The sequence below is a fragment of the Diabrotica virgifera genome, chromosome 5, assembly GCF_917563875.1.
Source record: "Diabrotica virgifera virgifera chromosome 5, PGI_DIABVI_V3a".
Classification (NCBI taxonomy): Eukaryota; Metazoa; Arthropoda; class Insecta; order Coleoptera; family Chrysomelidae; genus Diabrotica; species Diabrotica virgifera.
In genome coordinates, this window is record NC_065447.1 from 183,284,380 (window position 1) to 183,297,907 (window position 13,528).

Here is a 13,528-nt window from a genome sequence, read left to right on the forward strand (position 1 = left end):
ATTGTGTATTTAGGTATATACATTGTAGAATAAAAAAGAAAGCCTAATTTTTTTAATTTAAAATAGTGTATCGTAAAAAATTCTAGGACTAGTTTTAAACAAAATATGTTTTTCAAAATGCGACATATACACATGCAATAAGTCCCACTAAGTGGGACCATTTGGAAAACTTTTTTATTATCAACTTTATGAAAAAATCTTATTCTTCATAAAATTCTCTGCACAGTCTGAAATCTGAGATCCAATACTCAGATATCAAATTTTATCAATAGTGTACGAGGTATATAAAAAAATGAATTTCGCTCAAGAGCAAAGTACCTTTATATTTCACAATATCGAAAAGTATCATTAAGAAAAGTTATTTGGAATGAAAAACTATGTTATAATATGCAACTAATTCTCCTAATTGAAAAAAATAAAAAAAAACTAAATTTTTTTTACTTATTTTAAATATCCTACGGATATCTTGTTTAAAAATAGTCCTAGAATTTTTTGCAATACACCATTTTAAAGTAAAGAAAACATGCTTTTTTTATTCCACAATATATAAACCTAAATGTACAAGAAAAAAGTCATAATGAGAAATTTAAAAATAATCATTAAAAACATCAAAAATCATTAAGAGGAAACAGTTGCGATGAACAGGTAGCGAAAACGCGTTCCAAGATTGCGGCTGTAGTTTCGAATATTTTTTCGAGATATATGGCACACGTATTCGTAATATAATAAAGAATGGCGGTACAGAGCCCAATTTGAAAAATATATTAATATGTGGAATTTACTCCGTAATTAAATACAATATTAAAAAACCGAGCCTGTACCGCCATTAAGAAGAACAAAAAAATACACTTTCTTCAAATAAATTTTTTTATCCGATGCCTAGATTTTGTGTCATTTTGGAACAACTAAAATTTTTTATTTCATTAGTAGTTCCAAAATGACACAAAATCTAGGCATCGGATAAAAAAGTTTATTTGAAGAAAGTGTATTTTTTTCTTCTTAATGGCGGTACAGGCTCGTTTTTTTAATATTGTATTTAATAACAGAGTAATTTCCATATATTAATATATTTTTAAAATTGGGCTCTGTACCGCCATTCTGTATTATATTGCGAATACGTGTGCCAAATATCTCGAAAAGATATTCAAAATTACAGCCGCAATCTTGGAATGCGTTTTTGCTACCTGTTGATCGCTACTGTTTTCTCTTAAAGGTATAAAATTTTTAAAAACATAACTTGCTTAAATAGAGCGGTACAACCTTTTACAATAGGCCATTTTAAAGGCAATGGGCTTCTCTTTATACTAAATGTACCATTTATACCTAGAGATGCGTATGTAAAAGTTACAGCAAAAACAATGTTTGCGAAATAATGGAGAAAATGGCCCAAAAATGCTGCAAGCGGCGAATTTTGTAAAATCTTAATTCGGAAACTGTAAATCCTAGAGCGTTTTGCCAAACTTCATATTAAAGAGAAAGAATGGAAGTTATTTTTCGTTGAAGCAATGCCTATACCTATATTCCTCTGGAAAAAAGTTGTGGTGCAAAAAATAAAATTGCTTTCTTTCGTGTTGTTTTTCTTGCTTTAGTTTTGAATATATTTTTGTAAAAAAAATATGTTTTGACTTTAAAATGTGATATTTCGATAGCAAATTTAACCTGGAAGAATTTTCCTGTAGACGTGTATGTACCAAAAGTACATAGAACTCACCCTAATTCACCTTGTGCCTCGGGACTAATTCACACCTTTCTCAAAAACACACCCATTTAAATGGCAGCACTCCGCGGATTTTTCAACTACAAAGATAATGTTTTTCAACTCTTAACGTTGTAGTTCCTTTTAGCTCTCTTATTTGGAACATAATCAATAGCCTAATATACGTGATCTGCAATATATCATAGACGATAATATATATGTATAATCATCAGACAAAAGACAAACAATATTTTTCAAGATGTACGAGTATAAAGAGGAGTCACATGTCGCAGTGATCATTACTTATTAAAGAACAAAACTACATTTGGAATAGTAAAACCACAAAAATCAAAAGATTAATATGAAATGGAGAAACTACCAGAAAAAAGACACAATTTAAAGAGCATAGAAAAAGAAAGCGTAAGAAAATAATACATACAGAAAAAAACTGAACAAAAAATTTGAAATTAAACCATTCAATAATAGTAAAGAACATTAAAACTATATAAAATGTGCCTTCTAGGGCAACATCAGAAACAATTGGATACCAAATTCAAAACTAAATAAGACATTGGTAGTATGAGCAAACACCTAGAACGAAAAATAGAAAATAGAGCAAAATACAAAAAGTTTTTCAATACAAAGGACTAGCCAAAGCGCAAATAATGAATTGTCGTAAGAAAAAGGAAGACTGATAACAAAAGTTTAACATGATACATAAATTTCAATCTAAACGGACGCAAAGCACAGTAAGTTAGAGAGTATTAAAATGACTACGACAGGAATAGTCGAAGCAAAAGAGCACTGGACCTCCGAAAAAAAAATTAGGGCACTGGTGGGAGTGCCGACAGAAGTGAAAACTTCTTACGAAGCCAGCCCCTTCGGGTACACACTCTATCCCTCCTCCAACCATTATAACTTCGGTCGAACTTATACGCAATACAACCTATAGTATATAAATTACTCATATCTGCCGTGTCGATAACGATCGCGAGTTCAATGCTTTTTCCCCATCCAAAAAGAAGTGATATACCTACATTATATACCCATTGGGTGCATCCTATATAATAATATTTATATATACATACACATAATACATAAACGTATTGTACCCTCGGAGATCGCTGGGAAAATTTCCACTCAAAATAACAAAATTCAGTTTGGCAACACTGTGTGAATGTTGCTAGTAACATATCCTTTTTAAGATAATCACAACTGTAATTTAGTCCAAACAAATTAATATATTTTTTTGCCAACAAAAATAAGATTTTTCAACCAAATAATGTTTCAAATATGGTGTGCAAAATAATTCTTAATTGGGTTCTGCTAATGGGCTTGCTTTTTTTGTCATTAAAATAAAAAAAATTAAAATTTCACTCATTAAATCATTATTGTCCGGTTATCGTCTTAATTATTTTAACTGTACTGATATTCGTCGACTAATTCTGAATGATTAATAGATTGTTAAAACATTTTATCTGTAGCGGCTTCTGGAATATCTTAAAAATATCGAATTTCATTGATAAAATGCTCATATCCCACCGATCTTCGCTTCGACCAAACATAATTTATTTCGGCGAAGCGATGACGGTCACGAATTCAATGCTTTTTCCCTATCTAGAAAGTGCACAAAATCGCTACAGAAGTTTTCACTTCAAAAATACTTTAAACACTAATCACTTATAATGATTGGAGTAGGGACCGTGTGGCCCCTTATGCGCTTGCTTCGCAAGCTCCTTCGGGTACACACTCTATTCCTCCTCCAACCATTATAACTTCGTTCAAACTTGTATATACTCAATTCAACCTATAGTATATAAATTACTAATATCTCGCCGTAGCGATGACGGTTGCGAATTCAATGCCTTTTCTCAATGAGAAAGACACAGAGGGCGATCAAACGAGCTATGTTAGGGGTATCTCTGATAGATCATATACAAAATGAGGACGTGCGAAGCAGGACGAAAGTGGAATATGTAATTGGAAGAATTGAGATGCAAATGAAACGGACCTGAATAGAACACGTGGCACGACAAAACATCGAAACATGGACGAGAGACATTGTACACTGGAGACCACGCGAGCACAGTCGTAGTAGAGGAAGACCACAAAAACGATGGCTAGACGACATCAAAGCAAAAATGGGGAGAAACTGGCACCAAATAGCACAAAGCAGAGAATAATGGAGAACTCATGGGGAGGCCTTTGTCCAGGAGTGGATCAAACAGGCTGAAGAAGTAGATAATATATATACCTACATACAAAATTTATTTCGACTAAACGAAATCAATTCTTTATCCCCATCCAAAAATAGGTGTTATACCAATATTATATACGCGTTGCGTGCCTTCTACACTATTTATATATACATACACATTATATATACATATACGTACAAAATTTATTTCGCCGAAGCGATGACGGTCGCAATGACGGTCGCGAATTCAATGCTTTTTTCCATCTATAAAGTGCACAACGTCTTTAAAGAAGTTTTCACTTCAACAATATTACTATTATTATAGGTACATTATAATAATATACCTACAAAATTTATTTCGTCGAAGCGATGACGGTCGCGATGACAGTCGCAAATCAATCCTTTCTCCCCATCCTAAAATAGATATTACATTTATTTTAAATTTAAATACTTCTACAAAATTTATATACACATACACATAATACATATACGTACAAAATTTATTTCGCCGAAGAAATGACGGTCGCGATGACGGTCGCCAAATAAATCCTTTTTCCCATTCTTAATATAGGTTTTACGTTTATTTTAAATTTAAATACTTCTATACAATTTATACATACATATGTATACGTACAAAATTCATTTCGCCGAAGAAATGACGGTCGCGATGAAGGTTGCCAAATAAATCCCTTTTCCCCATCCAAAAATAGGTTTTACATTTATTTTAAATTTAAATACTTCTATACAATTTATATTATATACATACACATAATGTATATACCTACAAAATATATTTAGTCGAAGAGGTGACGGTCGCGATGACGGTCGCGAAATAAATCCTTTTTCCCCATCTTAAAATATGTTTTACATTTATTTTAAATTTAAATACCTCTACACAATTAATATATACATACACATAATATATAGCATAAGCGATGACGGTCGCAATGACGGTCGCGATGACGGTCGCGAATTCAATGCTTTTTCCCCTATCCAAAAAGTGCACAACGTGCCTAAAGAAGTTTTCACTTCAATAAAAATTTTTATTCTATCTTTGATTGATAAATTGAAACACAATAATACGTACAACATTTATTTCGCCGAAGCGATGACGGTTGCAATGACGGTCTCGAATTTAATGCTTTTTCCCATATAAAAAGTGCACAACGTCCTTAAAGAAGTTTTCACTTCAATAATAGTACTATTATTTTAGGTAGGTACATTATAATAATATACGTACAAAATTTATTTCGTCGAAGCGATGACAGACGCTAAATCAATCCCTTCTCCCCATCATAAAATAGATTTTACATTTATTTGAAATTGAAATACTTCTAAACAATTTATATATACATACACATAATAAATATACGAACAAAATTTATTTCGCCGAAGAGATGACGGTCGCGATGACGGTCGCCAAAAAAAAAACATTTTCCCCATCCAAAAATAGGCTTTACATTTATTTTAAATTTAAATACTTCTATACAATTTAAATATATACATACACATAATATACATACGTACAAAATTTATTTTGCCGAAGAGATGACGGTCACGATGACGGTCGCCAAATAAATCCTTTTTCCCCATCTTAAAATATGTTTTACATTTATTTTAAATTAGAATACCTTTACACAATTTATATATACATACACATAATATATAGCATAAGCGATGACGGTCGCAATGACGGTCGCGATGACGGTCGCGATGACGGTCGCGATGACGGTCGCGATGAGGGTCGCGATGACGGTCGCGAATTCAATGCTTTTTCCCCTATCCAAAAAGTGCACAACGTCCCTAAAGAAGTTTTCACTTCAAAAAAACGACAAGACGGATCTAAGAGGCTACAGTAGCGATCAATAGGTAGCAACAAACGCGTTCCAAGATTGCGGCTCTAATTTTGAACATTTTGTCGAGATATTTGGCACACACATTCGTAATATAATAAAGAATGGCGGTACAGAGCCCAATTTTAGAAATATGTTAGTACGTGGAAATTACTCTATAACTAAATAAAATATTGAAAAGAGGAGCCTGTACCCCCATTAAAAAGAAAAAAAAAACTTTCTTCAAATAAACTTTTTATCCCATGCCTAGATTTTGTGTTATCATGGACCTACTAAAATTTTTTATTTCTAACAAGAAATCGAACATATTATAACTAAATAACTAATTAGGCAACATAGAGAAATTATCACTGTCATTTTGACAAACCTGCTTCGGATTTTCTCTAATCTGTTCTGTCATCTTTATCGATATCTGTTCAGTACAGTAGTGTGTTAATTTAAGAATTCGTTTTTGTTGTTTCATAGAAAAGTATCTAGTGTTTATTGATAGTTAATTTATTATATATTTGTTGTTGTTGTATAAGTTGTTGACCTCTTTGAAAGAAAAGATTGTTGTTAAGAGTTTTAGTTATATGTAGGTAGTTAAGTATATTTTACGTAAAAATATTTCGAATTCTAATGCGAGTATATATAGTTTCAGGAGGATTTTTTATTCTAAAAATATTATCAATAGTTTAACAAAATGGAAAAAGTACATCAAACGAAAAATAAAGTGAAACCTTCCAAGAAAAAGTCCACTAAAAACCGTGCCAAAATTATGCGAAAATCGAATTTTTTTCGCTTCACAGCAAAAAATGATTATTTATTATTGTTTTATTATTAGATATTTCATGCAAATACCTTTCTAAATACCTATCTTAACATAAACTGTTTACCCATTTTGGTTTATTTTTATAAATATCTATTTATTAATGATAAAATCGTTTTCTATTACTTCTATTTAGCGCAACTATGATATTGTCAAAATATTAATCTTAAATAATGTCAAAGATTACCACTGTTGCCAAAGTTTATGATACTCTCTCCCGAAGGTATATTTTGTTGCTACCTGTTGATCGCTACTGTTTACTCTTAATAATTATTTTTGCATTCGATTCGTGAATGCACCAGAAAATTTTGTGACTCTTAGTCATGAGAAAATATTGAAAAACTGCATACAAAAAATGCATTCTTAAAGTGCATCTCAAACACACAATAAAAAAAATTCAGAACTCGTCAATTATCGGCGGAAGTGACTTCAATTTTGCTACTCAGGGATTTTTGTGGTCGCTGAAAACGAGTATGACATGGTAGGTAATCTCCGGAATATCTGGTCCCCAGGGTACCTACTGTTTACCTCGTATTGTGAAGATTTTGGCAAAAAAAATATTAAAGAATAGTCAAAAATCATTACTTGGGGGGTTTTTGGGGTCGCTAACGACGAATCTTCTTCTTGCAGTACCGTCTCCTATCGGAGGTTGGCTACCATCACAGCAATATTAACTTTGTTGGCTGCAGCTCTGAACAAATATATTGAACTGTACCCATACCATTCCCTTAAATTTCGCAACCAGGAAATCTTCCTGCGTCCCACATTTCTCTTTTCCGAAATTTTTCTTTGGATTATGAGTCTTAACAGAGAGTACTTTTCTCCTCTCATTATGTGGCCTAGATACTCCAGTTTTTTTATTTGTATGGTTTTTATGACTTCGAATTACTTCCCCACCTTCAGCAAAACATCTTGATTTGTTACTCTTTCTGTCTATGGTATTTTCCACATTCTCCTGTAACACCACATCTCGAATGCCTCAATGTTTTTGATGTTGTCAACGACGAATATGACATCGAAATTAATCTCCGAAATACCTGGTTCCCAGGATACCGACTGTTTATCTCGTGACTAATGATTTTTGACTAATTTTTAAATGAATTTGCCGAAAACTCCAGATAGTCCTGTCGCCAGGGGGGGTACAACGGCCTCGTTAATTCAGATGGACTTACTCAAGTTTTTTTTATGTATTTTGACCCGTAGAACACGAATTTTTTGGGTAACAGTTGATCCGGATGTCGATAAGATTGTTATAGACCAAGAACTTGAGGAATCAAATAACAGCGATTTTTGGCAAAACAAAACAATATTTTGTATTTTTTGGGCCATTTTAAGTAAAAAATATTTCTACAAGTTTTTTCGTAGGATGCACAGTTTTCGAGATAAACGCGGTTGAACTTTAAAAAAATCGAAAAATTGCAATTTTTGAACCCGAATAACTTTTGATTAAAAAATAAAATAGCAAGTCTGCTCACCGCATTTGAAAGTTTAAGTCAAATTATATCGGTTTTGATTATTTGCATTGGTAAAAATTTATTTTTTTATTGTTTAACAAAGCTATAAACACGTAGGGTTTCCCGTGCTTTTACATGCGTTTTAACGCATGTAACGTAGAAATAGTCTTGATTGCACTAGTACCTATTCTACCTACTCGTTCGATTTTAAATGAGAAATCATAGAAACATCACTCACGCACTAGTTGTTTGTAGCTTTGTTTAACAATAACACAATAAATTTTTAGCAATGCAAATAATCAAAACCGACATAATTTGACTTGAACTTTCAAAGGCGCTAAGCAGAATTGCTGTTTTACTTTTTAATCAAATGTTATTCGGGTTTAAAAATTGCAGTTTTTCGATTTTTTGAAAGTTCAACCGCGTTTATCTCGAAAACTGTGCATCCTACTAAAAAACTTGTAGAAATATTTTTTGCTTAAAATGACCCAAAAAATACAAAATATTGTTTTGTTTTGCCAAAAATCGCTGTTATTTGATTCCTCAAGTTCTTGGTCTATAACAATCTTATCGACATCCGGATCAACTGTTACCCAAAAAATTCGTGTTCTACGGGTCAAAATACATAAAAAAAACTTGGGTAAGTCCATCTGAATTAACGAGGCCGTTGTACCCCCCTTGCGACAGGACTAAGAAGACGAGGTACATAGTACATCTAACTTATTTACAAAGTCTATCGACTCTGGAGTCGCCATCAGGAAATTTTCTGACCTGATAATTTACATATAGATAATGAACATTAGATAATGAGAAATCAAATAGATTACATAATGATCAAAGAAAGATATCGGAATGGTATTACAGCAGTCAAACCACAACCTGGAGCAGATATGACATCTAGTCATAATCTCTTAGTAGCTCACATGTAAATTAAAATGAAAAGAATAGAGAAAACAGCAAAAGAAGAAAGAACTGATATAAGTGCACTAATAAATCCAGAAATCAGAGAAAATATTAAAGAAGTAATTAACAAACGTCTAAACACCTTACAGATTGAAGGGGAATACAATGAAGAAAATATCAACAAAAACTGGGAAAAAATAAAGGCTGACTTAATAGAACCGTCAAAAAAGTATCTACGAAAATCTAAAGAAAAGAAAAAAGATTGGATGGCAGACGAAATACTAAACTTAATGAACAAAAGAAGAGTATATAAGGACAAAAATAAATCGTTATACCAGCAAACACAAAACGAAATACGGCGACAAATTCGCATAGCAATAGAAAATTGGTTAAAAAAAATGTGATGAAATAAAAACGCTACAACCTAAACATGACAGTTTTGATATACACAGGAAAATAAAGAATTAACTAGAAAACCAAAATAAAAACAAAATATACTAGTTGATGAAAAGGGAGATATAGTAATGAATACAGAAAAAAAATTGATGGTATGGACAAACTTTATAAAACAGCTTTTTAACGACAACCGGGACACAATAGATAACGAATATTTCGTTGAAGAACTGGACCAGAAATAACAGAAAGTGGAGTAAAACACACCATTAACGAACTGAAAACTGGGAAAGCTGTAGGACCGGACGAAATACCGACAGAAATATTGCAACTTATAGCCGACTGCAATATACATGTATTGTCGAATTATTTAATATCATATACAGAAGAGGTATGTTACCTAAAGAATGGCTTCTATGAACATTTGTGACTGTACCGAAAAAGAGAAACGCCAGACAATGTTGCGAACACCATACCATCAGTATGTGCCACATACTCAAAGTATTTTTAAAGATTATTCATCGTAGAATATACAAAAAGGTAGAACAAAACATTGGACAAACTGAGTTCGGATTTAGAAATGCTCAAGGAACCAGAGAAGCATTATTTGCAGTAAATGGGCTAATACAGAGATATTTAGATGTAAACCAGGACATCTATGTCTGAACTACTGAAAAGAAAAACATCGACACACGGTATATAAGAATAACAAATAATCTGTATTATGAACAAGAAGCTGTCATAAGAATAAATAATTTAAACACCAATAAAATAAAAATCACAAGAGGCGTTAGACAGGGCTGTGTCTTGTCGCCATCACTGTTTAATGTATACTCAGAAGAAATATTCAAAAAAGCATTAGAAGATGAAGTAGCAGGCATAAAAATAAATGGACTACCCATATTATTACCCATGAAATTAGATACGCCGATGACACAATATTAATAGCAGAAACTATTACAGATCTACAAAGAATTTTAGATAACGTTGTTGCAACGAGTGAAGAATTTGGTCTGTCACTAAACATAAAAAAACGAAATTCATGGTTATATCAAATAAAAATATTAGAAACATTAACTTACACGTAAATAATAAGACGATAGAACGAGTTCAGAATTATAACAATTTAGGGACAAACATTAGTGAAACAAACAATTATACCAAAGAAATCCGAATTAGAATAGAAAAGCCTAGAAGTGCATTCACTAATATGAAACAAATATTATGTAGTAGAGAGTAACTAAATAATAGTAACTAATAAAAGAGAGTACTAAAATGTTATGTATTTTCTGTTCTTTTGTATGATGTGAAGACATGGACTCTCAATAAACAATGCCTCAATAGATTGGAAGCATTTGAAATGTGGACGTATCGAAGAATGCTGAGAATCTCCTGGACAGACAGAATAACCAATGAGGAAGTACTAAGGAGAATACATAAGAGCAGGGAGATACTGGATTCCATCAAAATAAGAAAACTTCAATATTTGAGTCATATAACACGCGGTGAGAGATATGAACTCCTAAAATTAATTATGCAGGGAAAATTCAAGGAAGGCGCAGCATAGGTAGGAGAAAAATGTCCTGGCTGAGAAATCTCAGAGAATGGTTTGGATGCAGCTCAACTGGAATCTTTCGGGCTGAAGTGTCAAAAGTAAGAATAGCAATGATGATTGCCAACCTTCGTCGCGGAGATGGCACGTAAAGAAAAAGATTGATCCCTAACTTAAATTTTAACAATAGTATTCTGACAAATCTGTATTTTAATCTACAGAAAGTATTTTAACCGTGACATTAAACTTCAACAAACAATACCCTCTGTCGTGGATTGCAAGACAGTCTGGCTACTTCTGAGTTTCGACTATCTAACATCGGATATTCCCCGGAGTTTGGGACAAACATTTCGAAGGGGATTATGCAAACACAGTGCCAGTGAGTACATATTAATAGTCTTGAATGTGTTTGAATTGAAATCATAATTTTCGGGATTACAGAGCTCGATTGTGTGTGAAGGGATTTCCGCTGGCAAAGCCGATGCGAGGCCGACGTCTGGCCGTTGTTGGTTTTCCACCAGAATTCGTGATTTGTGGGGTTCTGCTGGCATTTCATTAAAAGGTAAAATGGGGAATGCAAATAAACCCTTTTTTATTTCCTCTTTTTGTTACAATTTTACTATGTAACGTTAAATTCTTTGGAAAACTTTTGTTGAAAATTCAAAAGTAAATCCCAACAGTAGTGATAACATTGGATATACCGCCACAAAATATATGGATAAAAATATATCTTATTCTTGTAGTGCCTATCCGTTTCGGATGTTAGCGACCATCTTGGCAATCTGTACTTTGCACACTGCTGCTCTAAAAGATTTGTGGTTGTTGTGTTGAACCACGTAGGTACGTAGATTTTTTAGCCAGGAAATGCTTCGCCTTCCTGGTCCTCACATTCATTCCACTTTTCACTGCAAGATCAGTTGCAGCAGTCCATATCTTTCACTTTACCTCATGATGTGACGGAGATATTAGATTTTAGCTGTATTTATTGGAATTAACAGCTCTTTTTCTTTTTGAATTGACTTGACATTTGAATAAATTAGCCATTTTGAAATGCAGATCTTGCTTTCCATATCCCACATTTGATTACTATTAGGGCAGTCAATGAGGATATTTGGCTCCGAATTCCATCCTACTACATCGATTTATTTAATATTTTCAGATTAAGTAGGGAATAGATCAGGAAACAAAGTCTACCCCATGCCGATGTGTGTTTTTGTCTTGGGGGTGGTTCCAACCCCTTCTCGAGGCTGGAAAATTTTTTGGCTAAAATAACCACGGAAATGGCTAGAGAACCTAATTCTAAGCAAAAACTGTTCTATAATTTTTTTTTAAAACTTGATTCTTTTTGAGTTATTCGTGGTTGAAAATTGGCCATTTTCATTGAAAAATGACACCTTTTCGGACAGTTTTCAGCGAATACCTTAAAAACTATGCATCTATCAAAAAAACTGTTTAAAATTTTTTGTAGCTTATAAAAAAACAAAGAGACTCGTTTCTTCATAAATCTTCTAGTTATAATATAAAAATAGATCTGGTAGGTGAGAAAAGTGTGATTTTTTGGTGCATGCTCAAATCGGTGTATTCTACTTGAAATAACAGAAAAACGGTCGATTTAAGCTGTATATTACTACTAATACCTTTTAGAGGGCTTGAAACGAACTTTAAAATGAGCTATATTAAATGTCGATTACATTCAACCTAAGCGAGATATGCTGCAAAATATTGATAACTAATGTATTTTAAGAAAAAAAATGGGAAGTATATTTTAACCCCTAATCCATCAGAATTTAAATATATTGTTTTCCTTCTACAATACTCTTTATTATAGTGTTATTTATATGTTAAGAAAGTTGGAGGGGTTTAAAATGAATGGATTTTGATAAAAAATAAGATCAAATTATAGAGCGCATTTTTAAATTTTCTTAAAAATCTTCCTTTTTCTCCATGTAACTCGATAATTATAAGAGATACGAAAAAAAATACCAAACAAAAATGTAAGGTTTTTTTAAATCAAAATTTTGTTTTTATTTTTCATTACTGTATCTACTATTGGTTTCGAGTTACAGGGAGAAAAGTAGCTTTTTAAGAAAATTTAAAAATGCGCTCTATAGTTTGATCTTATTTTTTTTTTCAAAAACCATTCATTTTCAACCCGGCCAACATTTTGAACATGGAAATAACACTATAATAAAATGTGTAGTAGAAGGAAAACGATGCATTTAAATGCTGGAGGATGAGTGGTTAAATATACTTCTCATTTTTTCTTAAAATACATTAGACATCAATTTTTTGCAGCATATTTCGCTTAGTTTGAATCTAATCGATATTTAGTATTGTTCATTTTAAATGCCTTTAAAACAAACTCTTCTCACCTCTCTTTTTGTATTAGAGATGGAAAAAACCTACCAAGTATAACCTAAAACTGTTTTTTTCCTCTGCAATAATCGGTTTTTCCCGTTGTTTTTTTGTCCAGGTTATGACCGGTTTTTCCTTCTTAAAATAATAACCGGTGAAAAACCGGATAAGTGGAAAAAATACTGAATTCAGAGAAAAATGGAAAAATGTTTCGCCCCCCGCGCGTAAATGAGAAATTTTTAGCTGACTGAAATCGATTTTACAAGACTGATGACTGATTTCTATACTAATATGGACTGATATCCATTCGAATGAAG